Here is a 21,819-nt window from a genome sequence, read left to right as displayed (position 1 = left end):
CATTCTGCTATAAAGACACATGCACACGTATGTTTATTGCGGCACTGTTCACAATAGCAAAGAGTTGGAACCAACCCAAATGTCCAACAATGATAGACTGGATTAAGAAAATGTGGCACATATACACCATGGAATACTATGCAGCCATAAAAAATGATGAGTTCGTGTCCTTTGTAGGGACATGGATGAAACTGGAAAACATCATTCTCAGTAAACTATCGCAAGGACAAAAAACCAAACACCGCATGTTCTCACTCATAGGTGGGAATTGAACAATGAGCACTCTAGGACACAGGAAGGGGAACATCACACTCCGGGGACTGTTGTGGGGTGGGGGGAGGGGGGAGGGACAGCATTAGGAGATATACCTAATGCTAAATGACGAGTTAATGGGTGCAGGAAATCAACATGGCACATGGATACATATGTAACAAACCTGCACATTGTGCACATGTACCCTAAAACCCTAAAGTATAATTTAAAAAAAAAAAAAAAATACCCTGTCTCTAAAAAAACAGGAAACAAAAATAAACATTTAAAAACTGCCTCTGCTGAGAGAATTGGGGGCCGGGGTTTCACTGCTATGAATCAATGACTGCTATGTTTCTCATTCTTCCATTTTTCAAATGGGAATTTTTAATGGCAGTTATCTTCTTCCTGCTCTGCATTACATATTTAGTGGAAGCTGGGGGGGCAGATATCTTTAAATTCCCAGGTCACTGGACTTGATGGAAAGGATAGTGTGTCACCAGAGATAGAGGACTTGGAGAAGACTGCAATAACTGGATGGGACTTTAGGTGGTCTTCCTTGGGGAGAAAGTAAGCTATTTAACTAAACCTTTGTTCTCTTCCTGGACACATGCTAGACTACATTTCCCAGCCTCTCTTGCAAGTATCTGTGGCTATGTGACTGAGTCCTAGCCAGCTGCAATGTGAGTGGAAGTGGTATGTACCATTTCTAGGCCCAGTGCCTCCGTGGTCTCTCTCCCCATGCATTAGCTGGTTACAGAAGATGGCTAATATACTAAGGGATGGTGAAGTCACAGATGAAAGGAGCCTGGGTCCTTGATTCACTGCTTGGAGGTCATTACCCATCAACCAGTAATATCTTCATAGTGTTAACATGAGAAAGAAAAACTTCCCGTGTATTTGAGCTGTTATTCATTTGGGGTCTATTTTATCCCTGCAGCACTAGCATACACTGATAAGTAAACTCACAATAACTGAGGAAAATCTAGATAGCACTGTAGCAAAAAAAAACAGAAGTTCCAAACAATATTCGGAAAGGCAAGGTCTAACACCTAATTGTTGGGGGCAAAAATCAAAGAATAAGGTAAGTCTCCAGAACACTGCCTGCCAGCAATACTGGAAGGAGTTATTTTAGGAATGGATTGTAAGGCTTTTGGAGAGATTCAAAATGCCTAACTCCTCAACTTCATCAAACTACAAGAAATGAGTTTTAACTGTGACCCAAGGGATGAAATGAAGTGATAGGTGGAAAGCCAGAGGAACAACTAAAACCTGAGCATCAAACCTACAGACATAACTGAAGCAATAAGAATGTTGGAGGAACACATTTGTAGGGTGAAGAGAGAAAGAACCCAAGGAGTGACCAGAGTTAAGGCAAGGACACCAGAAATGTCATGAGGGGCAAATGAAAACCAGATCGTCAAATCCCTTGAATCGAGACTAGAAACTTGAATAGTTAACCACCCCATGAGGTTTAGAGTAGAAGAGTGATTTTAAGAAGGCCAGTTTAATAGGGGTAAGAATCAGAAAGAGATCCATTGGAAGCTTTTCTTTTTCTTTTCTTTTTTTTTTTAAATGGGGTCTCACTCTGTCGCCCAGGCTGGAGTGCAGTGGCGCAATCTCGGCTCAGTGCAACCTCTGCCTTGTGGGTTCAAGTGATTCTCCTGCCTCAGCCTCCCAAGTAGCTGGGATGACAGGTGCCCGCCACCACGCCCAGCTAATTTTTGTATTTTTAATAGAGACGGGGTTTCAGCATGTTGGCCAGGCTGGTCTCAAATTCCTGACCTCAGGTGATCCACCTGCCTCGGCTTCCCATAGTGCTAAGATTAAGGGTGTGAGCCACCATGCCTGGCCGGAAGCTATTTTTTTAAATCCAGATGTTTAAAATCATAAGTGATTAGATATAAGGTAATACTAGTAACCTAGATCATGTGAATAGAGAATTTTTTTTCTTTAATGAGATGAGTGAGAGAGACATTGAAAAGGAAGCGTTCTGAGAATTGATGACCAATTCAGTGAGGAGTCATGCAAAGCACTGGAATGACCAAGTCACAGGAATCAAGAGCTGACATCCTCTCATCAGAATATACATTCCCCAATGGCAGAAACTTTTCACAACTGTGTTCCCAGTGCCTGAGCAGTATCTAGGGCATAAAATGAATAAGTATTAATGAATCTTTATTTCTGATGAAGTTTGGGACATTGGGAAGTTTGAGTGGGCTTGAGAGTTTTTTGGGGGGTGTGTCTTTTTAGGCAGCTATTTGTTTTAATTGAATAGAATCAGCCAAGAATGGTTAGATTATATTTAATGTGTATTATTTGCCAAGGCAATAAAAATATACAAATACACTTGAGAAATATATTCACTAATACCTGAGATGAAAAGAATATTTGTTCAACAAAAAGAAATTGATTTATGAAACCCCATGTCCTCTGTGATTTCTGGCTCATTAGTTGATTTTTTTAAAAACCTCCATTTCTGACATTGCTATAACTGTTAATAGGAGAACAATACTAAGCTAACACAAAGCTGTTTTTTCAATAAACTTCATTTTAGAACAGTTGTAGATTTACAGAAAAATTCAGATGATACTACAGAGAGTTCCCATACACAATGCACCCGGATCCCCCTATTAATAACATCTTACACTGGTACATTTTTTACAACTAATATCCAATTTGCTTCATTATAATTAAATGAAATCCCTGGTTTAATCAGATTTTCTTAGTCCCCTCTCCTTGCTTATCTAATGCCCTGTTGCTGTTCCAGGATCCTGTTTAGGATCTCACACTGCGTTTATTTATGTGTCTCCTTAGGCTTCCCGTGACTATGACAGTTTCTCAAACACTCCTTGTTTTTGGTGACCTTGACAGTTTTGAGGAGGACTGGACAGGTATTTTGTAGACTGTCCCTTAACTGGGATTTCTCTGATGTTTTTGGTTTACAAACCTATTTTCCCATCTGGAAATATTACTCTGCTCAGAATGAAGTTATGAGTTTTAAATGGGTTGACCGAGGCAAGTTATCCAACACTTAATAAGTGTTCATGTAATTTTATTTTCATCTTTTCATGATTAATGAAAGGACACTCATTATCTTTGGCATAAACAGTCACTTCATATCTTTGGGGGGCATTATTAAATCAACCATCTTTTTTCTAAATAATATTAATACCTTTAATAAATTTTATTTTTCCAGATTTTCTATTCTCTAGATCCTTTCTAACTAGCTTGACATCCCTTAATCCATGAAATCTGAGCCTCGATTCACTTACTTATCAAGGGTTCAAACACAATAAGGGCTTACAATATGGCTTTACATTTTATACCACTTATCTTACTTATTTTTTATTTTTTAGTCACAAAACGTGTAAAGATTCTATTTTAATTATTTATAAACTGTCAAACAAAACTTATTCACCCTGTATTACTTTGATAATTATTTTTAACCACTGGGTAATATTTTGCTACAGTAGCTCTTAAACTGTACAATACAGATGATTTTTGTTCACCCAAGATAGTTTCAGTCTTTATAGGATGTTACCATATGTTGCATACCATACATGCACATAGATATCCAGAGATTTTGAAAGCTAGAAAAAATATGTTAAACTTCAGTGAAGATATTTTTTAAATGAGTCAGAAACCGTATCCTATAATCTTTATTATGAATGTCAATTTTTTTCAAGCTTACAGGTAATTGGACTTCAAATTAAATCGTGTTTGTGTGTAAAATCTTTGTAGAAATCTTCATACTTTTCAGAAGATTTTAAACATTTATACTATCAGTTTTGTGATTTTTAAAAATTTGCCTCTTCTATAAGAGTAAAATATTAAACAAAACCACTTTTGCTTGGGCTTGAATTCACTTAGCAAATAGTTTTCAATGCCTACTATGTGTTAGAGACTGTATTTGGCTTAGGGCTATAAATACAAATGAGATATAGTTTTTTCCCAAATGAAGCATGTGATCTGGTAAAGGAAGACAGACCTGAAAACAAAACAAGGCCAAAAAAATTGTAAATGTTCAATGATACAAGTTTGCAAATGGTCCAAGGGCTCACAAATGTCATGGGGTTGGTTCTTCTTGGGGTAGGGGGTTGCATCAAAAAGGATTCAACAAGAATCTAATACCTGAATACAGTGTAGAAAAAGGAGTACTGTACATATTTTCTAGGGAACTGGGATGAGGGAAATAGCACAGGAACACAGGAATGGAGATACAAGGCCGAGTGCTTCTTGATGAGTACTGCAAGTCTTAGTTATGGCTGGAGCATAGTATGTGAGGACAGTAGGGTGAAAGATAATGCTGTAGACACAGGCAGAGAACAGAGCAGAGGGGACTTTGTTTGCCTTGCAAAGAATCTCACATTTATCAGTAGACAACAGAGAACCCCTGAAGAGTTTTAAGCCAGACAGTAACATGATGAGATTTTCATTTTATTAAGATCATTCTTGCAGCAATTTCGAAGATAGGTTAGAGCAAAAGGAAAAAGGAAGCATATGGCCTATAAAGAGGCCATTGCAGTCATCTAGGTGAGAAATGTTTGAGGGCTCAAACTAAGGTAGTCGCAGAGGGAATGTAGAAAAGGAGAAAGAAAAAATACTCAAGGAGGCCAGGCGCGGTGGCTCATGCCTGTAATCCCAGCACTTAGGGAAGGCCAAGGCAGGCAGATCACTTGAGGTCAGGAGTTCAAGACCAGCTTGGCCAACATGGTGAAACCCTGTCTCTACTAAAAATACAAAGATTAGCCAGGCGTGGTGGCTCACGCCTGTAGTCCCAGCTACTCAGGAGGCCAAGGCAGGAGAATCGCTTGAACTCAGGAGGCAGAGGCTGCAGTGAGCTGAGATCGAGCCATTGCACTCCAGCCTGTGCCACAGAACAAGATTCTATCTCAGAAAAAAAAAAAAAAAAATAAGAACACTAAACAGGCCTTGATGACTGACTAGTTGTAGAGGATTAGAGAGAGGGAGATGTCTAGGAAGATACTGTTTCTGGCTTGGCCAGTGGCATAGAGGATGTTGCTGTTTACTAAGAGAGGAAGAATAGGGTGAGTTTCTCTGAAGGAAGAGATACTGAATCAGTTTCCCTGTGGTGATATCCCAAAGATTTCTAATAGGTCGTTACATATGCAGGTCCAAAACTCAGAAGAAAAACCTGAATGAAAGGTATGGATTTAGAGTTTATCAAATTTCAAATCAGTTGGAGTCTAGATAAATGGGATTTGTTATATGCTGATGGCATATAGTTTAACCAATATATGTTACGTAGATGAACATTTAAAAAATCATTTTGGGTCATACCAAACCCAATGAGAAGATGGCATAGCAGACTCCAACACTCCTACCACTCATTAACAAGGACTATTATAAAATAATTAGAAGAGATTTCAAATAAATAAATAAATAGAATGTAAAGAGCCACCATAATGAATGTTATGCTTACTCTAGTTGCTGTTATTTAATCATTATTGGGAACTAGTTCTTTTTCTTTCTTTGTTTTTTGTTTGTTTTTATTTTTGTAACTAGTTTCTACCACTGATGTTTCACGAATGTTGGATGGACAGTAACTACTAAATAAATAATGAAAAATTTGGTCTGGCGCAGTGGCTCACACCTGTAATCCCAGCACTTTGGGAGGCCAACGCAGGTGGATCACAAGGTCAGGAGATCGAGACCATCCTGGCTAACATGGTGAAACCCCATTTCTACTAAAAATACAAAAAATTAGCCGGGCATGGTGGTGGGGCCTGCAGTCCCAGCTACTCGGGAGGCTGAGGCAGGAGAATGGCAGGAACCTGGGAGGCGGAGCTTGCAGTGAGCCGAGATCACGCCACTGCACTGCAGCCTGGGTGACAGAGTGAGACTCCGTCTCAAAAAAAAAAAGAAAGAAAAATTTATGCGCTGCTTAAAGTAAAAGCTTGAACCATATCAAACAATAAAACTGATTTTAGAAACAAATATTTATACATTGATTGAGTGTTGTACTTTGGTGGTCTTAAAACATGGTATGCTATTCATCTATTTAAACAGTACTGCCTAATTCAAAACATTTTGGAAACATATTATTTTGGTATTATTTTCAGAGCCCATCTAGCAGTCATGTAAGAAAAACATCCCAATGATGTATAGTCAAAGCTCATTTTTGACAAAAATCAGTACTTTTTTCTTTTTAAACTTTTTATTATGGGAAATTTAAAACATCTACAAAATAAACAGAATAGAATAATGAACTTTCATGTACTACTCACCGAGCTTGAGTAGTTAACTAACATTTTGTCATTCTTGTATGATCTATAGCTTCATGTACTCTCCATCCCCACTTAATTTTTGTTACTTTTAAAAAGTTTGAAGGTAAACTTTTTTATACTTTTATGTACCTTACATTGAAATGCACAAATGTTACCTGCACAATATTGACAAACAGATGCGCCTTTGTGGCCCACATCTCTATCAGAGACCATTTCCATCTACCAAGAATGCTTCCTTACATTATTTTTTAGTCATTTGCACCCAAAGGCAATCATGGGTCCATGTATTCATTTAGATTAACTTTGCTTATTCTAGAACTTCAAATAAATGGAAACATACCATATGTACTCTTTGTTCCCAGCTTCTTTTGCTAAGCATAGGATCTTTCGATTCATCCATGTTGTTGCATTTACCAATACTTCATTCCTTTATATGACTGAGTTTCATTGTATGTGTATACCACAATTTGTTTTCCATTCTCCTTGTCCCAGTTTTCTATTGCTGCACCACAAACCATCCCAAACTAAGTGGCTTTGAAAAACTGACAATCATATATTTCGCTCATGAATCAGCACTTTGTGCATGTCATAATAGGGGCAGCTTTTCTCTGTTCTGCATGGCACCCCGAGGGTGGCACAAAGGCTGAAGGTGACTTGATGGTCGGAGGCCGGAATCATCCAAAGACTCACTCATGTACCTGGTGGTTGATGCTGGCTGTCAGCTGGAACCTTAGCTGGAGCCTATGCACATGGTTGCTTGGATTCCTCACAGTCGGGAAGCTGGGCCCCAAGAATAAGATCTCAAGAGAGCAAGGCAATTGTAGGTGGCATTTTTATGACCTATCTTCAGAAGTCACAAAGCATTACTTTCTTTGTACTCTATTGGCCAACACAGTCACAGAGTTCTATCTAGTTTCAGAAGAATAGAGACTCCACGACTCAGTGAGAGGGGTGTCAGTGTCACATTCTAAGAACACACAGGATAACACATGTTGTGGTGGCCATCTTTCGAGAATGCTGTCTGCCATAGTCTCCCTTCTGGCCACAAGAGTTCACATCTCTCCCACATACAAAATACACTCAACTCTCTTTCCAAGAGCCCTAAGTCTCTTACTATTATGGTAGTAACACACAGTCCAGGATATCCTCATGTCATTTAGGTCTGAGTATGGATGAGACTCCTTGGGAGCAGCTCCTGCATTCAGTTCCTTCAGTAGCATTCTGAAGAGTTGTGAACCAGAGAGAAGTTACATGCTTGACACCCACCCAACAGACAACAGGGGAAGAGGCAGAGGATAACCACTGTAAACCCTACTGCTCAAAAAGATGTCCACTCCCTGGGATTTCTTCCTTTTGATAAAATGTAGCTCAGGTTTGCAACTAATGCATTTTATCAGACTACTCTCTGCTGCAGAAGTTTGGGGATCCAGTGAACTCTTTTATTTTTGTACTGTCTTTGTTCCTTTCAGTCTAGGCAATCTACTTTTTCTTTAAACCTTGTGAGCTTTGTGTGTATTAATTTCCAATCCATCCTATTAGAGAAAAGCCATACCCACAAATCTCTTTAAGAGAAGTCCTACTCTACCTAGAAATATCTATGAGACTGCTATGGGACAACTCTTTCAAGATCTTTAGACGTCCCATTGTTTAGCAGGGAAGATGTGTGAGGCATTTCCTTAAGATCCTTAGAAGAACTGCTGTCTATCTGAAGGCATATAAAATACCACCTTATGGCCAGGTACAGTGGCTCATGCCTGTAATCCCATTACTTTGGGAGGCCAAGACAGGAGGATGGCTTGAGCCCAGGAGTTCAAGACCAGCCTTGACAACAGTGAGACCCCATCTCTACCAAAAAAAAAAAAAAAATTAATTAGCTGGTCCTGGTGACATGTGCCTACAGGCTCAGCTACTTCCTTGAGCCTGGGAGGCCAAGGCTACAGTGAACCATGGTTGTACCACTGCACTCCAGAGTGGTACTCTGCAACAGAGTGACACCCTATCTCAAAAAAAAAAAACATTTTTTTAACACCACTTTAAGTGTTTCTGAGGTCTTAACAAAAGGATTTCCAGTCATGCCCTTGGCTTTATATGTAGACATATTTCTGCAACACTATTGATTGGCTATAAGCCATTTCTTAATTCAAGCATCATTTACCATCTGGAGAGGCTGGAAATGAGAAAACATGTAATTTTTGTACCCAGCAAGTCCTGGCTCCTTATATTTCACTGTCCTTTCTCTTATCTCTTTTCTAATGCATTGCCAGTGAGAAGTCAGGCGACATTTTCAATATTCTACCGGCAAATCTTCTTACCTAGATTATTGTCTGCATTCTGGACATTTCCTATTTTCCATATTACTGCGGGTGACTTTAGGGACAATTCTCCACCACTATAAAATGAAGGTCTTTTCCCTGCAGCTTCCAATAACACTTTCCTTACTTTCTCTTCGGTCCTCACTGACAGCCTCCTCAAGCTCCTCTAAGCCTCTGCTAACACTTTATCTCCTCAAGGCCCTTCCAGCTTTGCCTACTATCCAGTCCCAAAGCCAATGCCACATGTTTTAGGTTTTTGTTTCGGCAGCATCCCATCTCCAGGTATCAAAATCTGTTCCAGTTGTCTATTTCTGAGTGGCAAATCACCCCACACTTAGTGGCTTAAAAAATCAACAGTTATTTATTTTACTCACGTATCTGCAATTAGGCAGAGCTTGACAGAGACACTTCATCTCTGCTCAATGCAACATCAACTGAAATAATTCACAGACTGGAAATGACTCCACAGGTAAGCTTTGAAGTCATCTGAAGCTCACTTACCTGTCTGGGGGTCAACAAAGGTTGTCATCTGGGACACCGAGGCATGAACTCTCCTGGTTAGTTTCCTTGCAGCACAGTGGCTGGATTTCAGGAACAAGCATCCCAAGAGAATAAGACAGAAGTGTGTGGCGTCTGTACAACCCAGCCTCGTAAGTCTCAAAGTGAAGCTTCCTCCATTCTTGGTTGATTGACACAGTCACAAAGATCTGCCTAAGCACAAATGGAGGGAATACAGATGTGATATAAGGTGGTGGCCGTCTTAGAGAAATGAAATCTGCCATAGTCCTGTTGCTATTACTTAGTTTTAACCTGTATCTTATTTATAAGTCTAGATTCCAAACGATATTTTTGTATTTCTGATGATCAAACCCATTTTTAAGGTGCCATGATTGAGATATTGAGAATGCATGGAGGCTTTCAATTCCAAAAGAGTTTTTAAAATATTTTCAACAAAACCATCATCATTGCAAGTACTGTTTGAATCTATATGCAATTCTAATTATCAGCCCTTTATCACAGATTATTTACACATGTAGTTGAATGCATTGTCTACTCTGACTGTAAACCACAATGATTAGATTATCACTATCAAGGAGAATTAAATTTGGCTGGCAAGAGATAGACTAATTTCTCAAGCTCTTCAACACCTGACAACAATCTTCTAAAACATTATGAGACCTTTGCTATCGTTAATTATTAGCATGCCTGATTCTTATTTTCCCACTAGCACATTTCTGTGAAGAAAATTAACTCCTATATATTTTGTGAATATAACCCAAGAGCATATAACAATCTAATTGTATGCCTAATTATTTCAAGTTGTCTTTTAAAAGTTGGTCCTAAGGATCTCTTTTGCTAAACCCTGTATCCAAAGGAGACCAGAATTGACACAGACTTTTAAGAAAATTCCTAGGCCATGTGCGGTAGCTCATACCTGTAATCCCAGCACTTTGGAAGGCCAAGGTAGGCAGATCACTTGAACTCAGGAGTTCAAGACAAACCTGGGCAACATGGGAAAACCCCATCTCTAACAAAAATGCAAAAATTAGCCAGGCATGATGGTGCGTGCCTGTAGTCCCAGCTACTCAGGAAGCTGAGATGGGAGGATCACTGGAGCCCAAGAAGTTGAGCCTGCAGTGATCCGGGATCACACCACTACACTCCAGCCTGGGTGACATAGTGACATCCTGTCTCAAAAAAACAAACAAACAACGAAACCCCCTGAGAAATATTTAATATATAATCTTCCCTGCTATATTTGAGACACCCAATTGTATCAGGAATATTCCATAGATGTGGAAAGATGTTTCTTTTGAAACCTTCTAACTATAAATAAACTATCAATTACTGAGTATATACACTCTTGTCACAGCACTACCCGCCACCCCCCCCACCCCTGCCGCCAGCCATTTATGGGGGAAAGGCAAAAAAAAATTATATATATATATAAATGTCAGTCATAATCATTTAATCTCATGGGTTGAGACCAATTGGAAGAGAATAATCTCATTTGCTAAGAGTGCATAGCACACTGGCTATAGAAGAAAAATGAGCACAGAGAGGTAAATGCCCAGGCAGCTTGCAGATATTCTGGAGCACTGTACTCAGCCTGAATCGGGCTTTTGATTTCAATGTAAGAGAAGGAGAGTGAGTCACTAAAAAACTTCCCACTCAAAAGGTGATTTGTAAGTGATGAGTTATGTATTAGTGATAAATTAGCAGGTTTTACTTAGATGTCTCTTTACATGCTTAACGTAGAGGTATAACATTTTAAATCATGTCAGTAACAGAGGTTCAACTTTTAAAATAGATATTAAAAGAAAAAATTGCACAATTGCATGTCAAATAAACGTGCCTAGAATGACAGCCTTCAGCTGGGACCATGTGGCTATTATCAGGGCTTCACCGCCATCCAGTGTCACTCTACCCCAATTACAGAAGGAAGGAAACACACAACATTTTGAATACTGCATTTGCAAATATAATCATAGAAAGGTTCATAGATACATTTTTTTAAAAAAAATAGTTTATGATTTTAAAGAAAAAAGTGGCAGAAGAATTTTTTCTTATTTATATCACGTGAGGCATCCTCAGCCTCCCCTCTTAGCTTTATCTTGGGTTTTGTTTGTTTGTTTGTTTGCTTTTTGTTTTTGATATAGAGTCTCATTCTTTCACCAAGGCTGGAGTGCAGTGGCACAATCTCGGCTCACTGCTACCTCTGCCTCCGGGTTCAAGCGATTCTTTTGCCTCAGCCTCCCAAGTAGCTGGGATTACAGGCGTGGGCCACCATGCCTGGCTAATTTTTGTATTTCTAGTGGAGACAGGGTTTTGCCATGTTGCCCAGGCTGGTCTCGAACTCCTGACCTCAGGTGATCCACCCACTTCAGCCTCCCAAATGCTGGGATTACAGGCGTGATCCACCACTCCTGGCCTTCCCTCCTAGCTTTAAACATTAACCAATTCTTCAAAGTCAAATGGTCTTCTCTTGTCATTGAACTTTGGTTGACTCTATTTTGTTATTGGGAACATTTTCTAGTTAAGAAACATTCTTTCACAGTGTATAAATTATCAGTAGTCCATAGGAAATCTTAAAAGGTGAAAATGGACTTGATTATTCATATTATTCAAGGATTTTAGTCTTTTTTCTTGGAATCCATGAATGGATGGCCATCTGGCCTTCTCGTTCCCACTACAAACACAATCACTTTTTTCCCAGTAAAGTTATTGCTGATTCCCTCTTGATTTTGATTTTGTTCTAAATGGGTCTTTCTTTGACAGCCACAGAGTGAAATGTCTTGAATGGGAAATTGCTCCATATGGTAGTATTGAAATAAAATTCCTGCCAAATTGGATTGATTGGAGGAGCTCTGGATGCAGCAATATTAATATTAAGTGAAAAATGCATATTTCATAAAAACCTTTGGGTGAAATAATACATGAATCACAGAGCTGTATTTCAAGACGTCAAATGGGAGTTCATGGTATGAAAATAAAATACTAACTAAAGTAATATCAGGTGCAATAGAAATGAGAGAAATGTACCTAGGTCTTGAGGTACAGAAAAGACAAAACTATCATTTGGATAAAACAGGGTTTTTAGTCTTTTTCTTGAAACCCATTAGTGGATAGTCATCATTGTCTTTTCATTGCCACTATACACATGCTTTGTTCCCAATAAAGCTATTTCTGATTCTTTGATTTTGTTATTGACAGAAACAGAGTGAAATGTCTCAAACAGCATTTGGGAGGTTAGGGGGTGAATGGAGAGAAAGGAAAAGGACTCATGCTTCCCTGTTCTCATATTGGTGGTTCTCAAACTTTCAGATGTTTAGGAATTATCTGGGGAGGGAAGCATAGTACAAATATGTATTTTTCAGGCCTTATCCTCACAGATGCATTCTAAGGCACCCCAAATACCAATTAGATTTACCCCTATGGCCCACTGAGTAACTCAAGACTGGATATATGTATCAGTTTTTCTCAACATTTCAGAAATACCCTTCCTGGTTCCTTCCTCTGAAAATGCCACTCTACATGTTTCTTCTGAAATAGCCTACACTTGTGACCAAATACTGATGTCACGTAGAAACTTAAGGTGCAGAATCTAACTCTCAAACATCTTCAGGCTTTGAATGAATGTGTGGCCCTGGAGGTCTAAAAACTGTTACGTTGGCCGAGCGCAATCCCAGCACTTTGGGAGGAGAATTCCTCTTGATCTGAAGACCATGAAATGAAGACACAAGTTATCTTCCTTGTCTATAAACCCAATATCCAACAGTGACACAGGGATAGGGTAACTGCAATCAACACAGCCATTCAAAAAAGGGGAGGACAGAATCAAAGGTTCATAGCAGCCACTAGTCTGTAATATTTATGAAACCCAACCAGACCCATATCAATAGTTCCTTTGCTCTGAAGCCATTTCTTACTTTGATAATATTTTTCTCAAAGAGATGGGGCTGGTGACTTTTATTTTCAAATGCAACAAGTTCTTCCTTCTTAATATATCCTATAAATTCTCAAAAACTGAACAGTTCCATTTTTAATTTTTTCCTCACTTCTCATATTTTATTGTATAAATAATAAAATTATTAGAAAAAGCCAAGTAGCACTTTCAGCATTCTGCCTGAAAATCTATTTAGCAAGATCCTCAAGATCTTTCTTTACCTCATTACCTCATTACTCCAAGCAACAGTTTGGCTAACTGTTCTGCTGGGACATATCTCACATGGCTGTCAGGCCTCTGAGCCCAAGCTAAGCCATCATATCCCCTGTGACCTGCATGTGTACATCCAGATGGCCTGAAGCAATTGAAGATCCACAAAAGACATGAAAATAGCCTTAACTGATGACATTCTACCATTGTGATTTGTTCCTGTCCCACCCTAACTGATACATATATTCTCCCCCGCCCTTAAGAAGGTAATTTGTAATATTATCCCCTCAGTTAAGAAGGTACTTTGTAATATCCTCCCCCTGCCCTTAAGAAGGTACTTTGTAATACTCTTCCCCGCCCTTAAGAATGTACTTATCCTAAACCTATAAGAACTAATGATAATCCCACCACCCTTTGCTGACTTTCTTTTCGGACTCAGCCTGCATGCACCCACGTGAAATAAATAGCCTTGTTGCTCACACAAAGCCTGTTTGGTGGTCTCTTCACACGGACGCGTGTGACATTTGGTACTGAAGACCTGGGTCAGAGGGACTCCTTCGGGAGACAAGCCCCCTGTCCTCACCCTTACTCTGTGAAGAGATCCACCTATGACCTCGGGTCCTCAGACCAACCAGCCCAAGGAACATCTCACCAATTTCAAATCGGGCAAGCGGTCTTTTCACTCTCTTCTCCAGCCTCTCTCACTACCCTTCAATCTCCCTGTCCTTCCAATTCCAGTTATTTTTCCTCTCTAGTAGAGACAAAGGAGACACATTTTATCTGTGGACCCAAAACTCCGGCACCGGTCACGGACTCAGGAAGACAGTCTTCCCTTGGTGTTTAATCACTGCGGGGAAGCCTGCCTGATTATTCACCCACATTCCATTGGTCTCTGATCACCACAGGGACGCCTGCCTTGGTCATTCACCCACATTCCCCTGGTGGCAAGTCAATTGTGGGGACGCCTGCTTTGGCTGCTCACCCACATTGCAGCCCAGGGCTGCTCCCTATCCCCCTTCTCCGTGTCTCTACCCTTCTCTTTAAACTTGCCTCTTTCACTATGGGCAACCTTCCACCCTCCACTCCTCCTTCAAAACCTCTTCAACTCACACCTGACCTAAAACCTAAATGCCTTATTTTCTTCTGCAATACTGCTTGGCCTCAGTACAAACTTGACAGTACTTCCAAGTGGCCACAGAATGGCACTTTCGATTTGTCTATTCTATAAGACCTAGATAATTTTTGTCCAAAAAAATGGGCAAACGGTCTGAGGTGCCTGATGTCCAGGCATTGTTTTACACATCGGTCCCTTCCTAATCTTTGCTCCCAATGCGACTCATCCCAAATCTTTCTTCTTTCTTTCCTGTCTGTTCCTTCAGTCTCCACCCCAAGCTCTGAGTCCTTTGAATCCTCCTTTTCTATGAACCCATCTGACCTGTCCCCTCCTCCCCAGGCTGCTCTTCGCCAGGCCGAGCCAGGTCCCAATTGTTCCTCAGCCTCTGCTCCCCCACCCTATAATCCTTCTATCACCTCCCCTCCTCTCACCCGGTCTGGCGTACAGTTTTGTTCCATGACTAGCCCTCCCCCACCTGCCCAACAATTTCCTCTTAAAGAGGTGGCTGGAGCTAAAGGCATAGTCAAGGTTAATGGTCCTTTTTCTTTAGCTGACTTCTCCCAAATCAGTTAGCGTTTAGGTTCTTTTTCATTAAATATAAAAACCCAGCCCATTTCATGGCCCGTTTGGCAACAACACTTAGATGCTTTACCGCCCTAGACCCAGAAGGGCCAGAAGGTTGTCTTATTCTCAATATGCATTTTATTACCCAACCCGCTCTTGACATTAAAAAAAAGCTCAAAAAATTAGATTCCACCCTCAAACACCACAACAGGACTTAATTAACCTCGCCTTCAAGGTGTACAATAATAGAATAGAGGCAGCCAAGTAGCAATGTATTTCTGAGTTGCAATTCCTTGCCTCCACTGTGAGACAAACCCCAGCCACATCTCCAGCACACAAGAACTTCAAAATGCCTAAGCTGCAGCAGTCAAGCATTCTTTCAGAACCTCCTCCATCAGAATCTTGCTTCAAGTGCCAGAAATCTGGCCACTGGGCCAAGGAATGCCCGCAGCCCGGGATTCCTCCTACGCTGTGCCCTGTCTGTGTGGGCCCCCACTGGAGGCTGGACTGTTCGACTCACATCGCCACTGCTCCTAAAGCCCCTGGAGCCTCAACCCAGTGTTTGTTGGCTGACTCCTTCCCAGATCTCCTCGGCTTAACAGCTGAAGACTGACACTGCCCAATCGCCTTGGAAGCCCCCTGGACCATCACGGACACCGAGCTTCGGGTAACTCTTGGACAGTGGAGGGTAAGTCCATACCCTGTTTAATCAATATGGGGGCTACCCACTCCACATTACCTTCTTTTCAAGGGTGTGTTTCCCTTGGCCCCATAAGTGCTGTGAGTATTGACAGCCAAGCTTCAAAACCCCTTAAAACTCCCCGACTCTCATGCCAACTTGGACAACATTCTTTTATGCACTCGTTTTTAGTTATCCCCACCTGCCCAGTTCCCTTATTAGGCTGAGACATTTTAACCAAATTATCTGCTTCCCTGATTATTCCTGGACTACAGCCACATCTCATTGCCACCCTTCTTCCCAACCCAAAGCCTTCTTTGTGTCTTCCTCTCGTATCCCCTGACCTTAACCCACAAGTATGGGACACCTCCACTCCCTCTCTGGCAACTGATCACATGCCCATTACTATCCCATTAAAACCTAATCACCCTTACCCCGGTCAACGCCAGTATCCCATCCCACAAAAGGCCTGTTATCACTCGTCTGCTACAGCATGGGTTTCTAAAACCTATAAACTCTCTTTACAGTTCTCCCATTTTACTGTTCAAAAACCGGACAAGTCTTACATGTTAGTTCAAGATCTGCGCCTTGTCAACCAAACGTTTTTCCTATGCACCCTGTGGTGCCCAACCCGTATACTCTTTTGTACTCAATACCTTCCTCCACAACTCACTATTCCATTCTTGGTCTTAAAGATGCTTTTTTCACTATTCCCCCACACCCCTTGTCCCAACCTCTCTTTGCTTTTACCTGGACTGACCCTGACACACATCAGTCCCAGCAGGTTACCTGGGCTGTACTGCCGCAAGGCTTCATTGACAGCCCCCATTATTTCAGTCAAGCCCAAATTTCTTCCTCATCCATTACCTATATCAGCATAATTCTTCATGAAAACAAATGTGCTCTCCCTGCCGATCGTGTCCAACTGATCTCTCAAACCCCAACCCCTTCTACAAAACAACAACTCCTTTTCTTCCTGGGCATGGTTGGGTACTTTCACCTTTGGATACCTGGTTTTGCCATCCTAACAAAACTTTGTATAAACTTACAAAAGGAAATCTAGTTGACCCCACAGATCCTAAATCCTTTCCCCACTCCTCTTTCCATTCCTTTAAAACAGCCCTAGAAGCTGCCCCCACACTAACTCTCCCTAACTCATCCCAACCCTTTTCATTACACACAGCCAAAGTGCAGGGCTGTGTGGTCAAAATTCTTACACAAGAGCCAGGACTGCACCCTGTAGCCTCTCTGTCCAAACAACTTGACCTTACTGTTTTAGGCTGGCCATCATGTCTCCGTGGGGTGGCCGCTACCACCCTAATACTTTTAGAGGCCCTTAAAATCAAAAACTATGCTCAACTCACTCTCTACATTTCTCATAACTTCCAAAATCTATTTTCTTCCTCACACCTGACACATATACTTTCTGCTCCCTGGCTCCTTCAGCTGACTCACCCTTTGTTGAGTCTCCCACAGTTACCATTGTTCCTGACCCGGAATTCAATCTGGCCTCCCACATTATTCCTGATACCATACCTGACCCCCCTGATTGTATCTCTCTGATTCACCTGACATTCACTCCATTTCCCCATATTTCCTCCTTTCCTGTTCCTCACCCTGATCACACCTGGTTTATTGATGGCAGTTCCACCAGGTCTAATCGCCACACACCAGCAAAGGCAGGCTATGCTATAGTATCTTCCACATCTATCATTAAGGCTACCACTCTGTCCGACTCCACTACCTCTCAAAAAGCTGAACTCATTGCCTTAACTCGAACCCTCACTCTTGCAAAGGAATTACACGTCAATATTTATACTGACTCTAAATATGCCTTCCATATCCTGCACCACCATGCTGTTATATGGGCTGAAAGAGGTTTCCTCACTATGCAAGGGTCCTTCATCACTAATAATGATGCCTCTTTAATAAAAACTCTTCTCAAGGCCGCTTTACTTCCAAAGGAAGCTGGAGTCATTCACTGCAAAGGCCACCAAAAGGCATCAGATCCCATCACTCAGGGCAATGCTTATGCTGATAAGGTAGCTAAAGAAGCAGCTAGCATTCCAGCTTCTGTCCCTCGTGGCCAGTTTTTCTCCTTCTCATTGGTCACTCCCACCTACTCTCCCACTGAAACTTCCACCTATCAATCTCTTCCCACACAAGGCAAATGGTTCTTGGACCAAGGAAAATATCTCCTTCCAGCCTCACAGGCCCATCCCATTCTATAATCATTTCATAACCTCTTCCATGTAGGTTACAAGCTGCTATCCTGCCTCTTAGGATGTCTCATTTCCTTTCCATCATGGAAATCTATCCTCAAGGAAATCACTTCTCAGTGTTCCATCTGCTATTCTACTACTCCTCAGGGATTGTTCAGGCCCCCTCCTTTCCCTGCACATCAGGCTCGGGGAATTTCACCTGCCCAGGACTGGCAAATTGGCTTTACTCACATGCCCTGGGTCAGGAAACTAAAATGCCTCTTGGTCCAGCTAGACACTGTCACTGGATGGGTAGAGGCCTTTCCCACAGGGTCTGAGAAGGCCACCGTGGTCATTTCTTCCCTTCTGTCAGACAGAATTCCTCGGTTTGGCCTTCCCACCTCTATACAGTCTGATAACGGACTGGCCTTTATTAGTCAAATCACCCAAGCAGTTTCTCAGGCTCTTGGTATTCAGTGGAAACTTCATACCCCTTACCATCCTCAATCTTCAGGAAAGGTAGAACGGACTAATGGTCTTTTAAAGACACATCTCACCAAGCTCAGCCTCCAACTTAAAAAGGGCTGGACGGTACTTTTACCTCTCGCCCTTCTCAGAATTAGAGCCTGTCCTTGAGGTCCTACAGGGTACAGTCCATTTGAACTTCTATATGGACGCACTTTCTTGCTCGGCCCCAACCTCATTCCAGACACTAGCCCTCTAGGTGACTATCTTCCAGTCCTCCAGCAGGCTAGACAGGAAATTTTCCAGGCTGCTAATCTTCTCTTGCCTACTCCAGATTCCCAGCCATATGAAGACACCCTAGCTGGATGATCAGTTCTTGTTAAGAATCTGACCCCTCAAACTCTACAAGCTTGATGGACCAGATCCTACTTAGGCTTCTATAGTACCCCAACCGCTGTCCCCCTGCAGGACCCTCCCCATTGGGTTCACCGTTCCAGAATAAAGCTGTGTCTTTTGGACAGCCAGCCTGATATCTTCTCTTCCTCCTGGAAGTCGCAAGTACTTTCCTCTACTTCCCTTAAACTCACTCGCATTTCTGAAGAACAATAATAACCCTTATGAGCCTAATACATCCCTTCATTCTATTAGATCTATCCATCCTTACCCTACTCTTTGGAACAGGGCTTTACACAGTCACTCCCACTATTTGGACTGCACCCCAAAAACTTGTCATCCCTATATTCTGTCTAATCATACTCCTATTCACCATTCTCAACTGTGCATAAATGACCTGCTCTTTTATTTGTTTATTGTTTACACTGCAGGTTTACATTGTTTCTCCAAGCCATCATAGCTGATATCTCCTGGTGCTATCCCCAAACTGCCACTCTTGGCTCCCTCTTGGAGTGGATAGATGATCTGCTGACACGGCACCCTCCAATACTTCCACCCTGATGAAGTTCTATTCTTTACTTTTATACTCACTCTTATTCTCACTCCCATTCTTATGCCCCTCTCTACCTCTCCCTAGTTACCTCCAGCATACTATCAGTCTTACCCACTCTCTCCTCACTGCCCCCAATCCTTCTTAGCAAAGAATTGTTGGCTATGCGTTTCCCTTTCTTCCTGCTCTTACACAGCCATCCCCGCTCTACAGGCCAGCTGGGCTACCTCTCCCGTCTCCCTGCACCTCAGAACCTCCTTTAATAGCCCTCATCTTTACCAGCCTGAGGAACTTCTTTACTTTCTAGACAAATTTGGTGAGAACTCCCCAGATATTTCACACCAAAAAGCTGCCATACTTCTCCACATCTACTTACGGCACTGTTCTCCTTATGTCAATTCCACTCCCCCATATTTGTACCCCTAACCACAACAACAGCTATCCCTGTTGCCTCTCCTTTATGTATCTCCCAACAACAGCCTACTGAAATCCCTTTAGGCAACCTTCCACTCTCCAAATGTTCCTTTACTCTTTATCTCCAGAACCCAGCCACACACATTACCTAACGGATGGGAGCATTCCAGCTTCGCATTACTGATAAGCCCTCTATCATTACTGACAAACTAAAAAACATTGGCAGTCACTATTGTTTAGGAAGACACCTACCCTGCATCTCACTCCATCATTGGTTACCCTCCCCCTGCTCAACTGAATCTCCTCCTAGCCCCTCCTGTTGCTTGCTTATACCAGCCCCACAAATAACAGTGAAAGTTTACTTGTAGACACTATGCACTTTCTCATACACCATGAAAAGAGAACCTTTCCCTCTATGCAGTTGCACGATCAATCCCCATTACAACCTCTAATGGCTGCTGCCCTTGCTGGATCTCTAGGATTTTGGGTGCAGGATTCCTCTTTCAGTGCACCCTCTCACCTTTTCACTTTACATTTCCAGTTCTGCCTGACACGAGGTCTCTTCTTTTTATGTGGCTCTTCCACCTACATGTGCCTACCTGCCAACTGGATGGGCACATGTACTCTAGTCTTCCTTACCCCGAAAATCCAGTTTGCAGATGGGAATGAACAACTCCCTGTCCCCTTCATGACACCAACATGACAAAAAAGAATCATTCCACTAATCCCTTTACTTGTGGGCCTAGGACTTTCTGCCTCCACTATTGCACTTGGAACTGGAATAGCTGGCATCTCAACCTCTGCCACAACATTCCACAGCCTCTGTAATGACTTCTCTGCTAGCATTACAGACATATCACAGACTTTATCTGTTCTCCAAGCCCAGGTTGACTCTTTAGCTGCAGTTGTCCTCCAGAACTGCCTAGGCCTCGATTTACTCACTGCTGAAAAAGGAGGACTCTGTATATTTTTAAATGAAGAGTGTTGTTTTTACCTAAATCAATCTGGCCTGGTATATGACAACATAAAAAAACTCATGAATAGAGCCCAAAAACTCACCAACCAAGCAAACAATAACGTTGAACCCCCTTGGACACTCTCTAATTGGGCATCCTGGGTACTCCCAATTCTTGATCCTTTAATACCTATTTTTCTCCTTCTTTTATTCAGACCTTGTGTCTTTCATTTAGTTTCTCAATTCACGCAAAACCACATCCAGGCCATCACCAATAATTCTATATGTCAAATGCCCCTTCTAACCATCCCACAATATCACCCCTTACCCCAAAATCTTCCTTCAGCTTAATCTCTCCCACTCTAGGTTCCCACACTGCACCTAATCCTGCTGGAAGCAGCCCTGAGAAACATCGCCCATTATCTCTCCATACCACATCTCCCAAAATTTTCCCTGCCCCAACACTTCAACACTATTTTATGTTATTTTCTTATTAATATAAGAAGACAGGAATGTCAGGCCTCTGAGCCAAAGCTAAGCCATCATATCCCCTGTGACCTGCACACATAAATTTAGATGGCCTGAAGAAATTGAAGATCCACAAAAGAAGTGAAAATAGCCTTAACTGATGACATTCCACCATTGAGATTTGTTCCTGTCCCACCCTAACTTATGCATATATTTTCCCCTGCCCTTAAGAAGGTACTTTGTAATATTCTTCCCTGCCTTTAAGAATGTACTTATCCCAAACCTATAAGAACTAATGACAATCCCACCACCCTTTGCTTACTCTCTTTTCAGACTCAGCCTGCCTGCACCCAGGTGAAATAAACAGCCCCGTTGCTCACACAAAGCCTGTTTGGTGGTCTCTTCACACAGACGCGCATGACAATGCCCTTTCTTCCAGCCTCTGATTTCCTTACTGTCCTCTAAGGTGTCACTCATAAGGCCATTACAGATTTCATAAATAGTCTTCTTAAGGCCTAGTTTCCACCTGCTACCTAGTCCCCAAACC

The 21,819-nt window shown here is 41.8% G+C and overlaps 1 long non-coding RNA gene across 1 annotated transcript in view; it reads right to left on the bottom strand.

The window, feature by feature from the left end:
- LOC131381887 (uncharacterized) overlaps window positions 1-21,819 on the bottom strand; it is a 97,845-nt gene that overhangs the window by 62,374 nt on the left and 13,652 nt on the right. The window contains exon 2 of the long non-coding RNA XR_009210916.1: window positions 9,314-9,523. This is a non-coding gene — a long non-coding RNA (uncharacterized LOC131381887). The remainder of the gene's footprint in view (window positions 1-9,313; window positions 9,524-21,819) is intronic.

The sequence above is a fragment of the Hylobates moloch genome, unplaced genomic scaffold (genome assembly GCF_009828535.3).
Source record: "Hylobates moloch isolate HMO894 unplaced genomic scaffold, HMol_V3 SCAFFOLD_18, whole genome shotgun sequence".
Lineage (NCBI taxonomy): Eukaryota > Metazoa > Chordata > Mammalia > Primates > Hylobatidae > Hylobates > Hylobates moloch.
This window is presented reverse-complemented; position numbering and strand designations above follow the sequence as displayed.